Source organism: Mustelus asterias, chromosome 9 (assembly GCF_964213995.1).
Source record: "Mustelus asterias chromosome 9, sMusAst1.hap1.1, whole genome shotgun sequence".
Classification (NCBI taxonomy): domain Eukaryota; kingdom Metazoa; phylum Chordata; class Chondrichthyes; order Carcharhiniformes; family Triakidae; genus Mustelus; species Mustelus asterias.
In genome coordinates, this window is record NC_135809.1 from 134163418 (window position 1) to 134179903 (window position 16486).

Below are 16486 nucleotides of genomic sequence, written 5' to 3' on the forward strand. Positions count from 1 at the left end.
CACAGTGGATAGCGTCCCTGCCTCTGTGCCAGAAGCTATGGGTGCGAGTCCCACCCCAGGACCTGATGGCCAAGGAAAGTATGTTCATAAAGTTTTTAAAGTTTAAAGTTTATTTATTAGTCACAAGTAGGCTTACATTAACACTGCAATGCAGTTACTGTGAAAATCTCCTAGTTGCCACACTCCAGCGCCTATTCGGGTGCACTGAGGGAGAATTTAGCATGGCCAAACCCAACACATCTTTCAGAATGTGTGAGGAAACCAGACCAACCGGAGGAAACCCATGCAGACACGGGGAGAATGTGCAGACTCTGCACAGACAGTGACCTAAGCTGGGAATCGTATCCGGGTCCCTGGTGTTGTGAGACAGCAGTGCTAACCACTGTGCCACCGTGCCACCCTAAAACTTTCATGGTAGGTTCTTAATTTCAGATATTTTTTATTGAATTCAAATTCCACAATCTGCCGTGGTGGGATTTGAACTCAGGTTCCCAGAACATTTCACATCATAATATGGCCAAAGAGGTTGAGTGTGTCAACCTGTAAATCCCTCCAAACATGCCAGTGGTTGGTGGTAAGAGCGGGGGAGACACCTGGTCAGCCACACTTGGTGTGGGGTGACACCCCTCAAGTTATAATCCCCTGGCAACAGACCAGTGACCTGTTCCAGGAATTATTAGCTATGGAAGTAAACAAAAGCCTGCCTTAGTGCACCACTAGTTGCGGGAAGAGAATTGGAATTGGATTGGAATGCATAGTACACTGACAGTTTCAGCGACACAAAAATAATCTACTGTTTAATCCATGAAAGCCTAGAAAACATATTACAAGACAATGGAAATCTGATATTTTTGAGTTGAGTTTGTGCTGTACAATGTTAATAATGAACTTGTGAGAATGCTTTTCCTTTTTATCTGTTAAACCAGACACTGCGGTGACTGACATAGAAATATCTACGTTACAAACATCGCTCGATGTGATTTTAACTGATTAGTTCATTTCTTTATATAGAAATTGCTGTCAATCAGAGGCCACATTACACTTCATCTTTTTATTACGGGACATGCAATTGATTTTTTTCTTCCTCCAGTGGATATCAAATGAAAATTCAATACAGTATATGCTGACTGGCGAGGATTTGAAACACTTATCTACACTGGATCATGTAAAGGTGGGCACTGTGCTCGGCATGCCACCCCTGCCAATTAAAATCAGTCTCCAGGTAGTCCAAGGTTATTTTCACAAGGCATTGGTACTTTGCTGAATAAGGTTCATTGCCAAATTGGCCTGTAAGTGTTCACACAGCAGCAATCCAGAAGGAATCATTCCCTCAGCATTGTTCCTGGTGCCGATAATTACCATGTGCACCAAACCCTGGCAGCACCTGTTCATTCCGATACAAACAGCACACAAACTGTGTACTGTCTGCTCATTGACATGCTTACAGCATGCAGCCTGAATGATTGCAGCCCCATCAACACTCAGGAAGTTTAACACCACACAGAACAAAGCAGCCCACTTGATCCGCACCCCATCCACAAGCATTCACTCCTCCCACCACCGGCAAACAGTGGCAGCCGCGTGTCCCATCTTCAAGATGCACTGCAGGAACTCGTCAAGGTTCCTTAAACATGACATTCCAAATCCACTACCACCACCATCTAGAAGGATGAGCAAGTGACAACACTGTGCCTCTAAGAAGTGTATTTGCGTCATTTTTCTTATGAAGGGACTCTTGTGTACATGATTTTCCACTCACAAAGCCATGCTGACTGTCCCTCTCTCTCTCTGGAAATTGGAGCCTGGGACCTGCTAGAAAATAAGTATCTCTTTCCAGAGGCCTGCAAGAGGCAAGATGTGTTTTCTCCCTCTTTCTCTTTCTCTGGAGTTCTGCTGTGCGAAGACAGGTCTTTCTCTGGAAGATGCTGTGTGAGAATCAGAGGACGGGTGTCTCTCAGAATCTCTGTCCAGAGGTGGTAAAAGACTGGGAGACTGGCAACCCACATAAGCCTGTGTGATTTGCAAACTGTATACTTTAACTCCGAATATGGTGCTAATTGTCTTCGACTGGCAGCCCACATGCTGAACATACAGGGCAATAATTGATCCTAGCTATTGGGGTGTTTGTTTTAATCTGAACTAATGCAGTTTAGATTTTTTGGGATTGTACCCTGGGGTTTCGGAGTGGAGTTTAATTAGGTTGATTGCCATGCGTGAAACATGTGAATGGGCAGTGTTAGGCTGACAGAGAGACAAACAGGCCATTGCTGTTTGAATTTGTACAGAGCAGGAGCTCTTTCTCTCCCACTTTGTAAGAACTTAAGAACATAAGAACTAGGAGCAGGAGTTGGCCATCTGGCCCCTTGAGCCTGCTCCGCCATTCAATAAGATCATGGCTGATCTTTTCTTGGACTCAGCTCCACTTATCCGCTCACTCACCATAGCGCTTAATTCCTTTATTGTTCAAAAATTTATCTATCCTTGCCTTAAAAACAATCAATGAGGTAGCCTCAGCTGCTTCACTGAGCAGGGAATGCCACAGATTCACAACCCTTTGTGTGAAGAAGTTCCTCCTCAACTCAGTCCTAAATCTGCTCCCTCTTATTTTGAGGCCATGCCCCCTAGTTCTAGTTTCACTTGCCAGTGAAAACAATTTCCCTGCTTCTCTCTTATCTATTCCCTTCATAATCATATATGTTTCTATAAGATCTCCCCTCATTCTTCTGAATTCCAATGAGTATAGCCCCAATCTACTCAGTCTCTCCTCATAAGCCAACCCTCTCAATTCCGGAATCAACCGAGTGAATCTCCTCTGCACCTCATCCAGTGGCAGTGTAGGGTGCAGAGGAGATTCACTGGGTTGATTCCTAATTTGTGGCACTTGTTGGGAGCTGGGACTTTGTGGGAAGTGGAATGTTTGATTTCACACGTCATCAGTGGAGGAGAAACTGATTCTCTGGAATCACCTTGCCTAAAGCACCCTCAGCTCAAAGCAATAAGTAGAATGAATTTGAGATTTTTTTTTAAATGATAGAATTTCAGCAAAACAAAAGTGCAAGTTTGACTGGAGGTCAGAGGAAGCTTAAACCCTTCAGAGACTGGGTCAAACTAAATACATCAGTGTGGAAACGGGAATGATGGTTAATTGTGCCAAGACCATAGATCAGTTTTGAAATGCACTAAAGCAGCTGAAAGAACCAAAGAACAGTTATAAAATATGCGCAGATCTTGGCTGGAAATCAAACAAAAATTGGCTTCGCTGAGATGTAAGAGAACTTAAAACTGATTTGACAGGCAATGAAAAAAGATGGATTTTCACTGAAAATTACTGGACTTACTTAGTTTGGTTCCAGCTCAAGTGTCGATTTTGACCCTTAATGGTGATTAATGCCTCAATAAATACGTTATTCCGTGCAGGTGACAGGGATTTATAATCTCTTTCATTATTCTGTTTCTTAACGCACATTATCCCGATTGTTAGTGACAAAAACTGAGGCAAAGGGAACCCACTTACAATCTGTTTATGAAAAATCATTCGCAGGTCTGTATAACTTTAATAGTCAGTGGATAATGAGCTGTCCTCAGATTAGGAATAGTATTTTAACCCCAAAGGATGGAAGAGTTTGAGCTGAATTGGTTCCAGATAGTGCAGGTGGATCAATCGGCATGGAAGTTCTATTGATAGGCATAGGAAGCGTGAGGGGACCTGGGCTGGTTGGTGGGGGCAAAGACTGGCATTGGGGCATGCGGATAACTTTTTGACCTTCCCTTTTCAGGAGTCCCTCGTGTACTCGAGGGATCACGATTCCTCTGTGGAATCCACGAACCACGACTCTTTACAAATCTGGCATGATTCCATGAAAATTTGTGAAGAGTAGGAGATGCCTATCTCCAGCCATGGAGCCAGCCAGGTCGGGAGCGCCTGGTGAGGACTTTAAACAGTAAAAAGCCTGCACCATTTAAAGGTCCATCTGGAAATGGGCTGGAAATTTTCTGGGCGACACGGTGGCACAGTGGTTCGCACTGCTGCCTCACAGCGGCAGGAACCCGGGTTCAATTCCAGCCATGGATAACCGTGTGGAGTTTGCATGTTCTCCCCGTGTCTGTGTGGGTTTCCTCCCAGAGTCCAAAGATGTGCAGGTTAGGTGGATTGGCCATGCTAAATTGCCCCTTAATGTGAGGGGTTTAGTGTCAGGGTAAATATATGTGGTTATGGGATAGGGCCTGGATGGGATTGTTGTCGGTGCAGACTCAATGGGCCGAATGGCCTCCTTCTGCACCGTAGGGATTCTATGATTCTATTGTGACTTGGTGAAAATTCAGGCCCAACCTATCTGCACTTCGTTCACTTCCAATTTTAACAGAGAGGTGAGGTGGTGAGTTTGGAGGGTGGGTGAGGTTTGTATTTAAATCTTTTAGTGAGGTGGCATGTCAGAGCATTTGTTGCCCATCCCTAGTTGCTCTTGAACCGAGTGGCTTGCTCAGCCAGTTCAGAGGGAAGTTAAGAGTCAACCACATCATTTTAGTTTGGAGTCAGATATAGGCCAGACCAGGCAAGGACGGCAGATTTCCTTCCCTAAAGGAATGTTAATGAACCAATTTACAACGATTAACAGTGATTTCATGGTCATCATTAGATTTTTAACTCCAGATTTTTATTGACTGGAATTTCCACCATCTGGAACAGTGAGATTCAAACTCAGATCCCGGAGGATTGCACCCGTGGCTAAATCTTACCAAATAATGCCAGAGTGTTTTTTCCGATGAGAAAACTGGTATGTTTAGAAACAGGTCAGTTTTCTCTCCAGATCTTCTGACATTCTGCTAAAAAAAATCAAGAAGGCATGTTTCACCCTACCATAGAGGGGGGATGGGGCCTAAACTCAGCAAAAACTGGCTGCACAGAGATCATAACCTTTAGAAACCTCCCCCCGCCACCACCAACCCCACCCACGGAGGTCTCAGGGCCTTCCCTCCGCACCCCTGATTGGAGCCGATCGCTTCTCCCCCTACCCCCAATCATTGGCCCCTTCTCCCCCCACCCCCCGATCATCAGCCTTCTCCCCCCTTCCCTGGCCATGGGTACCCACCTCCCACTCACCCTCCCCACAGTCTGAGCCGGCATCCATATACCCACTTACCCCCCCCCCCCCCAACGGCCATCACTGGCATCCCCAGTCCCTCTGTCTGCCCATGTTGGCACTGCCAGGTTGGCACTGCCAGGTTAGCATGGGCATGGTGCCAACCTGTGCCAAGCAGGCAATGCCAGGTCATAAGATTGCACCCAATATTTGTTCATCATGAGTATTCTTTTGCCTTGCTTATTTCATTTATAATTATCTCACACTTAACTGTTCTGTTTGGAATCATCTGAATAATTTCATATTTAAATGTTTTGTTTTAATGTTTCAAGAAATCATTAGTAGAATTTTGTAAGGTTTAATGGAAAACATTAATTAACAAAAATAATGTTATAAATACACATGTTAACGAAATATTTTACTTTAGCAGCTGCGCTACGACATTTCGTTTAATTGCCTCATCTTTTCAAAGTTCTTACAAAGTATATTGTCACCAGCAAGGAGCTAAGAGAGGGAAGGAGGGGTATGAGGAGGGGCAGGGAGAGATAGAGGGAAGGGAGGGGAGAGAGAGAGAGAGGGAAGGAGGGGGAAGGAGGAGGGAGGGTTTGGACATAAAAATTGTACATTTGACATGTAGCCTGCATCTTCTGTACCCCATCAAAGCCTCAATAGAACCTCAGTGATTTTAAGAAGCCAAGCTAAAAATGTAATGTGCCAGCAGTGGTGGAACATGACTCCAGATTTCAATCCGCACTGGATTCCGCAACACCTCTCAGAGAGATAGTTCACATCAACTTACAGGAGACTTGCATATGTCATCTTAAAGAATACACTTCCCTAAAGCATTAGAAATGGCCAAGTTGCATACCTTCCACTGTTAATGTAGAACCCATTTCACCCTTTCTCTTAAGAGGTTTCTAACGATCAACATTGCATCAGGAAGACTCCTAAAATTGGAATAAACAACTCTGCTTAAAATAAATAGCAAGATCCAAATGGAGTTCAGCTGAAACTTAACAGACACTGCAAACCCAGTTTGTCACATATGAACATACTTTTTACTGGAATTAACAGTATGCTATGACAAAGTTGGAAAATAATTTAAAAACATTTTTCTTTTACTTTCTGTGCAATACTTTTATTTTAAATATCTTTGTAAAACATTTACAAAAAAAATTAACCATCTAAAGAATGTCTGCTGCCTTTACTCATAGTACAGTAAGCGTTTTAACAACACCAGGTTAAAGTCCAACAGGTTTATTTGGTAGCAAATACCATTAGCTTTTGGAGCGCTGCTCCTTCGTCAGATGGAGTGGAAATCTGCTCTCAAACAGGGCTGTTTGGACTTTAACCTGGTGTTGTTAAAACGCTTACTGTGTTTACCCCAGTCCAATGCCGGCATCTCCACGTCATGTTTACTCATAGCAGCCAGAACAGAACAAAGTTTGCAAATAAATAAGTGTGAATACTCACCTACTGTTGGGGGAAGTTAGGGAGATTCTTCAGCACAGCGCTTCAATACCAGTGGCTTCACAAAACCAAACTTGGGGCGTTTCCAATGTGCATGTCCTTGCATCGGGATTTCTAGATGATAAGGTGATCAAGGGATATGAGGATAATGTGGGGAAATGGGGTTGCTGTAGAAGATCAGCGATGAGTGAGTTGAATGGTGGAGCAGGCTTGAGGGCTGAATGACTTACTCCTGTTCCTATTTACAATGTTCCTATGTTCCTACATAGAGTCTATAGGATTACAGCAGCGGCACGGTAGCGCAGTGGTTAGCACTGCTGCTTCACAGCTCCAGCGACCTGGGTTCGATTCCCGGCTTGGGTCACTGTCTGTGTGGAGTTTGCACATTCTCCTCGTGTCTGTGTGGGTTTTCTCCGGGTGCTCCGGTTTCCTCCCACAGTCCAAAGATGTGCGGGTTAGATTGATTGGCCATGCCAAAATTGCCCCTTAGTGTCCTGGGATGCGTGGATTAGCGGGTAAAATATGTAGGGGTAGGGCCTGGGTGGGTTTGTGGTCAGTGCGGACTCGATGGGCCGAATGGCCTCTTTCTGTACTGTAGGGTTTCTATGTTTAGCATGGAAACAGGCCCTTCGGCCCAACTTGTCCATGCTACCCTTTTTTTTATCATTAGGCTAGTCCCAATTGCCCGCGATTGGCCCATATCCCTCTATACCCATCTTACCTATGTAACTGTCTAAATGCTTTTTAAAAGACAAAATTGTACCATCCTCTACTACTACCTCTGGCAGCTTGTTTCAGACACTCACCACCCTTTGAGTGAAAATATTGCCCCTCTGGACCCTTTGTATCTCTCCTCTCTCACCTTAAACATATGCCCCCTAGTTTTAGGCTCCCCTACCTTTGGGAAAAGATGTTGACTATCTCGCTGATCTATGCCCCTCATTATTTTATAGACCTCTATAAGATCACCCCTTAGCCTCTTATGCTCCAGAGAAAAAAGTCCCAGTCTATCCAGCCTCTCCTTATAACTCAACCTATCAAGTCCTGGTAGCATCCTAGTAAATCTTTTCTATACACTTTCTAGTTTAATAATATCCTTTCTATAATAGGGTGATCAAAACTGTACACAGTATTCCAAGTGTGGCCTTACGAATGTCTTGTACAACTTCAACAAAACATCCCAACTCCTGCATTCAATGTTCTGAATGATGAAACCAAGCATGCCGAATGCCTCCTTCACCACCCTGTCCACCTGTGGCTCCATTTTCAAGGAACTATGAACCTGTACCCCTATATCTCTTTGTTCTATAACTCTCCCCAATGCCCTACCATTAACTGAGTAAGTCCTGCCTTGGTTCAATCTACCAAAATGCATCACCTCACATTTACCTAAATTAAACTCCATCTGCCATTCGTCAGCCCACTGGCCCAATTGATCAAGATCCCGTTGCAATCCTAGATAACTTTCTTCACTGTCCACTGTGCCACCAATCTTGGTGTCATCTGCAAACTTACTAACCATGCCTCCTAAATTTTCATCCAAATTATTAACATAAATAACAAATAACAGTGGATCCAGCACCAATCCCTGAGGCACACCGCTGGTCACAGGCCTCCAGTTTGAAAAATAGTCTTCTACAACCACCCTCTGGCTTCTGTCAAGAAGCCAATTTTGTATCCAATTGACTACCTCACCCTGGATCCATGAGATTTAACCTTATGCAACAAACTATCATGCGGTACCTTGTCAAAGGCCTTGCTAAAATCCATGTAGACTGCATGAACTGCACTGCCATCATCTATTTTCTTGGTTACCCCTTCAAAAAACTCAATCAAATTCATGAGACATGTTTTTCCACTCACAAAGCCATGCTGACTTTCCCTAATTCATCTCTAAACATTTGAAGATCCTGTCTCTCAGAATACCTTCTAACAACTTTCCCATTCCAGATGTGAGGCTCACCGGCCTGTAGTTCCCAGCCTTTTCTCTGTAGCCCTCCTCAAACAAAGGCACAACATTTGCCACCCTCCAATCTTCAGGCACCTCACCTGTGGCTGTCGGTGATTCAAATATCTCTGCTCGGGGACCCGCAATTTCCTCCCTAGCCTCCCACAATGTCCTGAGATACTCTCCATCAGATCCTGGGAATTTATCTATCTTGATGCGTTATGAGACTTCCAGCACCTCCTTCTCTGTAATATGTACACTCCTCAAGACATCACTATTTATTTCCCCAAGTTCCTTAAAATCCACGCTTTTTTCAACGGTAAATACATGGAATCAAATTTTTGAATACAAGTTCCTGAAATAGGACATCAAAAACCCATGTAGGGATGAGATGATAATATTTTAAGTTTGCCGCTTACTAAGATTCATGCTGTCTCCTTTAACAGGATTAGGTTAATCATGCATTCTGACCCCTGCACCCAGAAATTCACCTTGATGGATTTTTGTCCTGTTGCTATCTTGGGCAATGCATGATTCGTCCTGAGTGAGGGTATCAGAGGACTATGGCTCTGACACTCGCTCTACTTGATTGCCAAACAGGAGCTTCACTAATAAAAGTGACAATCAGTCCTAATTGCAAACAGGCACCGGTGTCAAAATGCCAGCTCCATTCTTTGGAACATGTTCCAAAGTGGATCTGACAATGGCTGAGTCCAGAGCAAATATTTGGTTACACCGGAACTGCAGATACATTGGGATAAAGAATGCAAGAAGCCTTTTAGCTGGTTCAAAAACAATGGCTGAGTAAGAGAGCACCCTTAGGGAGATACTGCGGATCTTGGCAGGTACATAGTGAAGCACTTTCTCAGTAATGAGGCTCACAGACACATAGCAGTGCCAATATAATTAGTTCTGATTGGCACTGCTGCTATTGGAAATTCTGTGTCGCAGTCAAGTGTAGCTGAAATATCAGCAACAATCCTCTGGTAACATTCATAGAATCCCGAAAGGGCAGAAGGAGGCCATTTGGCCCATCGGGTCTGCATCGACCACAGTCCCACCCAGTCCCTATTCCCGTAACCCCACATATTTACCCTGCTAATCCCCCTGACATTACGGTTAATTTAGCATGGCCAATCCACCTAACCCACACATCTTTGGAATGTGGGAGAAAACCGGAGCGCCCGGAGGAGACCCATGCAGACACGGGGAGAACGTGCAAACTCCACAAAGACAGTGACCCGAGGCTGGAATTGAACCCGGGTCCCTGGCGCTGTGAGGCAGCAGTGCGAACCATTGTGCCACCGTGCCAAGGTATGCCAAGAATAACCCAGGTAAACACTTAAAATCCCAGAGTCTAGCTTTACTGAGTATAAAAGTAAGATGCTTTCTCTAACTCCAGTGTGCAGCCTGAAATAAAGCAATGCTTTTTTACAATTCCAATCTTGGGTTGGGACACTCATACAGAGGAAGAGAGGAAGCACCATCAGCACACGGGAGGAAAGCAAAATAGAAGGTAACATTGCATTGCGATTCATAGAACACGTGTTTTAACTCTGTAACACCCACAGGTATATTGATTTTTGTTTGCGCCATGGTATATTATACACATATGCTGGGATTGCTGTTAATATTGTGTTGGTTCTCAGGGTCAGAAAATGCTGGGAGTTGCAACTTATTGGAAAATTAAATGTGTCATCATAAAATCAATAGTGCCATTGTCAGAAAGAAGTATTTCTTTATTAGCCACAGAGAAAGGTCAGGATCAAACACGGAAGTGTAAGGATGAAGGGTAGCCATCACATTGGGGAACCACTTTGTAATTAGACATTTTGCAGCTGAGTTGAAGCCCGCATTGATTAGCTACTGCCCCTCCTTCCTTCTTCCTGGAAGCAATTCCACCTCATCAGGGCCTGAGCTTTCCGTTACGTCCTCCTCCTGCTCACCTCTTAATGAGCTGAATGAAGCGTGTTAATTTGCTGCATGCTGACGCTCCAACAGCTGGTTACATTAGGAAGTACACCAGAACAATTGTGGCCATCATATCTGCAAAGCATCTGCTAAGTGGTCAAGGCATCAGTATAATTGCTCGAGGAAGTCAAATGTCTTTTCAATGAGCGCACTGGCGATTGTGTGGCTTTCCTACCCCCAGGTATGCACGACAGACTGCTCTCATCAGCTACAGTTGTACAGAGTGCAGATCTGGAATCAGTCATCATTAAATCAGCCTTCTGCCTGCATGGAATATTTGCGTGTGATACTGAATGTAAGACTGGTTCTTACAGTTAAACTCGGAAGTGGCTTCAGGTGGTGGTGTCCCAGTGGCTATAACAGACCCATACAACTTGAACAATTGAATGGAAACCAGGCTCCTCACTTTCTGCTGCTAACTCTGAAACTGCACCTCCATAACATTCCCTGTCCCTGTCCTCTGATGGGCCATTTCCCACTAAAATTCAGAGGTTACATGTTGTAATGATGCAATTTCACAGACTCATTTGTGCATTAAAAAATGATTTATTGAGAAGAAAACATAAGCCTCACGGCTGCCACTAGCTCCCCACATGTCTCCTGCCCAAGAGGACTCGACCTCTGATTCCCTACAATGGCCGGAATGTTACCGGTACGCCCGCCCTGGAATTGGGGCGGACGAGGCCCGCAGAACCGAATTCTCCATTGGCCTCGGGCGGGATTTTACGAGCCTTACCCAAGTGAAATCATAAAATACTGGCCTATGAGTCCCAATTGGTCCCCCAAACCAGATGACCCTCACTCTGCAGTGTTGCCCTTAAAGGGACAATCACCACAGATCACCACATCCCTCCCCCTTTAACTCCTTTACATCATCTTCAATAACTATGTTACTCAGTCGTAAATTCCAACATTATATATGTGAGTTGGACAATTATAAATGGAGTCTTTGAGGGGTTTGTTTTATTTCTTGTAGAGCAGCGTAGTTCTGTAGTCTGAGATGCTTCCACAGGATCAACATTAACAGGTGCTGCAATAACGGCAACCTCTCCTGGCAGTTCATTACCAATTGCTTCTACAGACTCATCAATTATGTCTATAACAGGTCAATCAGATACCCATGATGCTTCTAAGTTCAGAAATATTTCTTGAAGGCAATACTAACTACTAGAGCGTCTCTTTACTCCTCAAGTACTCTATCTGCTTACAAACAATCTGTTCCTCTGTGTCTACTTGGTACGAAAGGAGTCCAGTCTCAGAGACAATAATTCAGGGATCTAACCTGGGTAATTCAGGGTACTAAATTTCCGTATCATGGGGCGGCCAGTGGCACAGTGGTTAGCACTGCTGCCTCACAGCGCCCGGGACCCAGGTTCAATTCTGGCCTTGCGTCACTGTCTGTGTGGAGTTTGCACGTCCTCCCTGTGTCTGCGTGGGTTTCCTCCGGGTGCTCCGGTTTCCTCCCACATTCCAAAGATGTGTGGGTCAGGTTGATTGGCCATGCTAAATTGTCCCTTAGTGTCAGGGGGATTAACAGGGTGAGATTAAGGGGTTAAGGGGATAAGGCCTGGGTGAGATTGTTTTCAGTGCAGGCTCGATGGGTCGAATTGCCTCCTTCTGCACTGGAGGGATTTTGTAATTCTATGATCCTATGACACTACTAAATATGCATTTTTTATTGTTGAAGTGGTAGTGCTTCATTGATGAGATCTTGAGCCTTGTGTCTTTGTACATAAAATACTTTTATTAGTAGCCTTTAACTATGTACAGTTCCAAATATAATCTTGCATGGAGCTGTTCCATGCAGGCTTGCTGCTTCCTGAGTTCTGTCCTCGACGGTTCTCTGATCATGTGATGACATACTTCACTCTGTGGGCGGAGTCATCTCCAGTCCCACATTGGCCTTTGCTCTTCCGAGCACCTTTCATTACAATGCGTGTGGGCACAGATCATCACAATGCAACACGTTTTGACAGTTCTTTCACAATCTTGGTCTGTCACGTGTGAAGGTGTGGTCATGATGCTATGTTACTGGTACATAGGTCATGTGATCAAGTTCCTTCTCTTTCCAACATTTTAATTCAGCATCTTTTCCATCCAGTTTATTTTTTTGGTTCTTGTGCTTTTTTATTCATGTTTCCATTTCAGCAATCTTGTTCTGGCACCTAATCTCAGTTTCATTCTCTGTCAGAATGATTGATTCTGCTGTCAATTTCAATGTTCTTACGTCTTTAGTTAATCTCTTATTGCCAACCTTCCTTTCTTCAAGCTCTGATTCACCCGATTCAACTCGGGGCCGGGGTGGTTAGGGGTCCCAGAATCGCCATTTTGGGGAGATGGGTCGGGATGGGGTCACTTGCAAGTCTCACCTTCCTTTTATGTTGTTCTAATGGGGTTGTGAAGGCTGGGATGCAGGCAGAGCTTCCTGTGTCCTCCTTCCTGGGTCCCTGTCCATATCGCAACTCAGGGAGCGCCCTTCCTTAGTGGAGCCTGGCAAGGGGGTGGAAGGGACATAGCACTGCCATTCTCACATTCAGAAAGAAGTCCAGGTTAAAGTCCAACTGGTTTATTTGGTAGCAAATACCATAAGCTTTCGGAGCGCTGCTCCTTCGTCAGATGGAGTGGAAATGTGCTCTCAAACAGTGCACAGAGACACAACATCAAGTTACAGAATACTGATTAGAATGCGAATCCTTAAAGCCAGCCAGGTCTTAAAGGTACAGACAATGTGGGTGGAGGGAGCATTAAACACAGGTTAAAGAGATGTGTATTGTCTCCAGACAAAACAGCTAGTGAGATTCTGCAAGCCCAGGAGGCAAGCTGTGGGGGTTACTGATAATGTGACATAAATCCAACATCCCGGTTTACGCCGTCCTTATGTGTGCGGAACTTGGCTATCAGTTTCTGCTCAGCGACTCTGCGCTGTCGTGTGTCGTGAAGGCCGCCTTGGAGAACGCTTATCCGAAGATCCAAGGCTGAATGCCCGTGACTACTGAAGTGCTCCCCCACAGGAAGAGAACAGTCTTGCCTGGTGATTGTCGAGCGGTGTTCATTCATCCGTTGTCGCAGCGTCTGCATGGTTTCCCCAATGTACCATGCCTCGGGACATCCTTTCCTGCAGCGTATCAGGTAGACAATGTTGGCCGAGTTGCAAGAGTAGGTACCGTGTACCTGGTAGATGGTGTTCTCACGTGAGATGATGGCATCCGTGTCGATGATCCGGCACGTCTTGCAGAGGTTGCTGTGGCAGGGTTGTGTGGTGTCGTGGTCACTGTTCTCCTGAAGGCTGCGTAGTTTGCTGCGGACAATGATCTGTTTGAGGTTGCGTGGTTATTTGAAGGCAAGAATTGGGAGGGTGGGGATGACCTTGGCGAGATGTTCGTCTTCATCAATGGCATGTTGAAGGCTCCGGAGGAGATGCCGTAGCTTCTCTGCTCCGGGGAAGTACTGGACGATGAAGGGTACTCTGTCCACCGTGTCCCGTGTTTGTCTTCTGAGGAGGTCGGTGCGGTTTTTCGCTGTGGTTGCGTCAGAACTGTTGATTGATGAGTCGAGCGCCATATCCTGTTCTTATGAGGGCATCTTTCAGCGTCTGGAGGTGTCTGTTGTGATCCTCCTCATCCGAGCAGATCCTGTGTATTCGGAAGGCTTGTCCGTAGGGGTTGGCTTCTTTAACGTGTTTAGGGTGGAAGCTGGGGAAGTGGAGCATCATGAGGTTATCCGTGGGCTTGCGGTACAGTGAGGTGCTGAGGTGACCGTCCTTAATGGAGATGCGTGTGTCCAAGAATGCAACCGATTCCGGAGAGTAGTCCATGGTGAGTCTGATGGTGGGATGGAACTTGTTGATGTCATCATATAGTTGTTTCAGTGATTGCTCACCATGAGTCCAAAGGAAGAAAATATCATCGATGTATCTAGTGTATAGCATCGGTTGAAGGTCCTGTGCGGTGAAGAAGTCTTGTTCGAACCTGTGCATGAAGATGTTGGCATATTGAGGTGCGAATTTGGTCCCCATGGCTGTTCCGCGTGTCTGGATGAAGAACTGATTGTTGAAGGTGAAGATATTGTGGTCCAGGATGAAGCGAATGAGTTGTAAAATTGCATCTGGAAACTGGCAGTTGATGGCATTGAGTACGGTGGACAGAGTACCCTTCGTCGTCCAGTACTTCCCCAGAGCGGAGAAGTTACGGCATCTCTTCCGGAGCCTTCAACATGTCATTGATGAAGACGAACATCTCGCCTAGGCCATCCCCACACCCCCACTTCTTGCCTTCAAACAACCACGCAACCTCAAACAGACCATTGTCCGCAGCAAACTATGATGTGGAGATGCCGGCGTTGGACTGGGGTAAACACAGTAAGAAGTTTAACAACACCAGGTTAAAGTCCAACAGGTTTATTTGGTAGCAAAAGCCACACAAGCTTTCGAGGCTCTGAGCCCCTTCTTCAGGTGAGTGAAGAAGGGGCTCAGAGCCTCGAAAGCTTGTGTGGCTTTTGCTACCAAATAAACCTGTTGGACTTTAACCTGGTGTTGTTAAACTTCTTACGCAGCAAACTACCCAGCCTTCAGGAGAACAGTAACCACGACACCACACACCCCTGCCACAGCAACCTCTGCAAGACGTGTCGGATCATCGACACGGATGCCATCACCTCACGTGAGAACACCATCTACCAGGTACACGGTACCTACTCTTGCAACTCAGCCAACATTGTCTACCTGATACGCTGCAGGAAAGGATGTCCCGAGGCATGGTACATTGGGGAAACCATGCAGACGCTACGACAACGGATGAATGAACGCCGCTCGACAATCACAAGGCAAGACTGTTCTCTTCCTGTGGGGGAGCACTTCAGTAGTCACGGGCATTCAGCCTTGGATCTTCAGGTAAGCGTTCTCCAAGGCGGCCTTCACGACACACGACAGCACAGAGTCGCTGAGCAGAAACTGATAGCCAAGTTCCGCACACATGAGGACGGCCTAAACCGGGATGTTGGATTTATGTCACATTATCAGTAACCCCCACAGCTTGCCTCCTGGGCTTGCAGAATCTCACTAGCTGTTCTGTCTGGAGACAATACACATCTCTTTAACCTGTGTTTAATGCTCCCTCCACCCACATTGTCTGTACCTTTAAGACCTGACTGGCTTTAGGGATTCGCATTCTAATCAGTATTCTGTAACTTGATGTTGTATCTCTGTGCACTGTTTGAGAGCACATTTCCACTCCATCTGATGAAGGAGCAGCGTTCCGAAAGCTTATGGTATTTGCTACCAAATAAACCAGTTGGACTTTAACCTGGTGTTGTGTGACTTCTTACTGTGTTCACCCCAGTCCAATGCCGGCATCTCCACATCATTCTCACATTCCACAGGGATGAGGCACTGGGTGAGCACAGTGCCTCCCCCAAGCTTGGGGGAATGAACAGACAGGGTGGAGACTCTCGAGTTCACAAAGTGAAATTTATTTGCAAACATTAAAAACAAAATAGCGACGTATCTCCACTCGTGCCGATATTCACCCGTGCCCACTAAATGCCCACAGTTTCTTAAACTTCCTGATCCACTGTGACTGGGTAAATCCTCAGCTTCCACAGCTGAGGTTGAGGCCGCCTGCTGACTTCCTCGCCCTTTTGCCTGAGATGACCTGGGCGGGCGTCGCCTGGGGGGCCGGGATCTGGAGGGTCCAGGACTGCTTTCAGGCATGTTTGACTGCTTCCCTCCTCAGTGTCAGGAGCTGGAGGTGTGTCACTCACAGGGAAGTGGGGTGTCAGATGGGCTGGAGATGCCCAGGGCCCCCTGGCTGGAGGGTCCCGGGATGTACTCCTGCCGATCTTCTTCCCTTCGGGTTCCCGGGGGCCCCTGTGCTCCTCCAGGGGATGGAGGGGCAGCTGGAGTGAGATACAGAAGCTCTGCCGTCCTCTGGTGCTGACACTCATGGATTCCCACCAGTGCCTGCACCATGCAGTTGATGCCCTGCAACATGGCGCTCATGCACTGAGCCATGGTGCAGAC